Below are 2,440 nucleotides of genomic sequence, written 5' to 3' on the forward strand. Positions count from 1 at the left end.
CTGCTTATGGCTGGATCCAAAGCTCCATAAAGTGGATTTGTTTTTTCTCCAGTATTATCAGGTCATTTTGCCAAGATGAAAAGTTTCTAAAAATGACTTCTGAAGCAGTCACTGAAAAGCCAGATTTTTGGTGGAGGCGTGCCACTTGTCTCTCAAGTTTCTGGAAAAGAATTCTAGGGCTTAAAATAGATTATGCTTTTCTTTTTACATTAAAGTTTTCATTTAAAAAATTGTTTAGTCTCTGAAGACATTAAGAGAAGAATATATAGGTTCAGGAGGGAAGAGTGAAGAGAACCGAGAACCTTGAATGCCAATTACAGCTACATGATTTTTATTCAAAGCCAGATTAGAAATGTTGAGGATGTTTTGTTGCTGTTGCTGTTCAGTTGAACTCAGATTTTCAAAGGCCAGCTGAGCCTGGTAATAGAGATACGCGAGACGAGCCAGTTTATTCTGGCACATACGATTTTTCATTCTGGAGCATGAAGACATACAGAGAAACGGTGGAAGAAATGAGAGACGGAAAATCAGGGAAAAGGCACGTTGGTATGAGAGACGCCTACCCCTCGTTCGATGCTCCGGTGCAGGGTCTAGGCTAAACCCAGCTGCAGTTGGAGCGTGTATGTTTGGGAGGTGGTTTTTCTTCTCTCCCAAAGAATAATGATTATATTGCCAAGGATCATGGGCTTTGCTGCTGCTGGACAGCTGAAGACCTTCCTCTCGCCTTCCTGGCCAAGATAAGCCTGGTGTTCCTCTGCTGGGTGATACCTCCAGTTTTCACCACTCTATAGCCAATCTGCATTGACATTCTTGAATCTCATCTGTATTTCTGGGTAGATATGATGAGAATATTCCACCAAGTTCGGCTGGATTCGATGCGCTCGGGGGTCGTTGCTTTGGGTGTGGGGAGCGAGGATGTGCTCTCTAAGCTCGTTGATAACGCAGCAGTGGTATCTGTGGAAAGAATTTATAAAAAATATGTTACCCTACCAGTCCACGGTGCTGCCCCATGGTGCTGCATGTCCCCTCTGCCACATAGCCAGGTATTGCAGCGTGGCTGAAGTAATCTGCATGTTCGGTGGTTTTGCGGAGTTGCCCGTGCTTTCATGCCTGGCTGGCACTGACATGAAGTGTCTGCTCCTTAAAGGGATGTTTGTCGAGTCCCTCATGCATAGCTCGGGGCTGTGTCCTCAAAAGCGGAAGGCTTGGGGTGCCACACGCTGCCTCCTTGGGGTCATTAGGATAATTAACGTGTGTGTGGCGATGGGTCTGTCGTGTGCGGGTGAGATGCTCAGCCTGCCCATTATTCCGGGCTGTGACTGAAATCTCTTATTCCCCTGAGTCTCTTAAGATGTATGACCAAGAGGGAGACGCGTGACTACATTAATTTTTTACAGCCTTTTAGGCTACATTAGACATTTGAAGGGAAATCGCAGCACCAGAGAGGCTCATCTGTGCCTCTAGGAGAGAGCAACTTTGGTTTGATACATTAACACACTGCCTGCACGGATGCATTTGTAAGGAATCTTCATCTGCGAATGCCACATTTTTTCACAATTAATATATCAAAATTCAAAGTGTAATTTAAGTGACGGAAGTGCTTTCCCCAGGAGATGTTACGAATCCTGATTTCCTGTACCCAAACCCTATTATTTACTCGCACAAAATTTGCAGCAGCAAGCCAGGACCTTACTGTACGTCACACAAAACCCACAATGCTTAGACATGAGGCAAAAAGCAACAGGCAATGGGGCAGCAGTGTGAAACAGCAGATAAGGAAGGGAGGGGATTATTTTTGAAGATAGTCCAAGCAGAAAAGCAGGAGCTCACCAGAAACACGCTGCATTTCACTCAATCACTTTGCTTTTCCCTCGCCCCACTGCCTGCAGAGGTGCTGCCCTTCCCCAGGCTGGCATTTAATCTTGTACGGCTTCGGCTGAAGCTGGCACACGCTTGCATGCTCTAAACAAAACCGTGGGCTGATTAATAGCCCATTTCACCTGCCTGATTCAGACCCTGTAAATGAAGGTAACAGAGGGGGTGTCGGGGACCCCAGGTAAGCTGCCCCTCCGGAGACCTTTGCCATTCCTTTTTAGCTGGTTTGGGGCAAAATAATCCTTGTGCTTAAGCTGATGTACAGACTATGATATAAAAAAGAGGTTCCAAAATGGTGCAGAAAAATATATAAGGCTGAACTGGCGGTGCCAGGGCAGGGGTAGTGGTCTCTTGAGGACTTTTTCAGGTGCCCAGGGGATCAATGCCTTGTACATTGGGTGGGCAACCAGACACTAACCCTGGGCTGATCTTTCGGCACTTTCCCCAGGGGAGAGGCGAGAGCTTTGCCGTGCCAACAGCTCCCACTTGCTCTCCTCTTGGTGGCAGGCGCGGGGAGCGGGACATTGCCCTCCACGCAGGGTTTCTAGCACGCCCGTGGCTTCTG

The 2,440-nt window shown here is 47.3% G+C and overlaps 1 protein-coding gene across 1 annotated transcript in view; it reads left to right on the forward strand.

Moving 5' to 3' along the window:
- SGIP1 (SH3-domain GRB2-like (endophilin) interacting protein 1) overlaps positions 1–2,440 on the forward strand; it is a 56,102-nt gene that overhangs the window by 47,458 nt on the left and 6,204 nt on the right. The gene's annotated exons all lie outside the window — the stretch shown is intronic.

The sequence above is a fragment of the Pygoscelis adeliae genome, unplaced genomic scaffold (genome assembly GCF_000699105.1).
Source record: "Pygoscelis adeliae isolate BGI_AS28 unplaced genomic scaffold, ASM69910v1 Scaffold402, whole genome shotgun sequence".
In the NCBI taxonomy this organism is placed as follows: Eukaryota; Metazoa; Chordata; class Aves; order Sphenisciformes; family Spheniscidae; genus Pygoscelis; species Pygoscelis adeliae.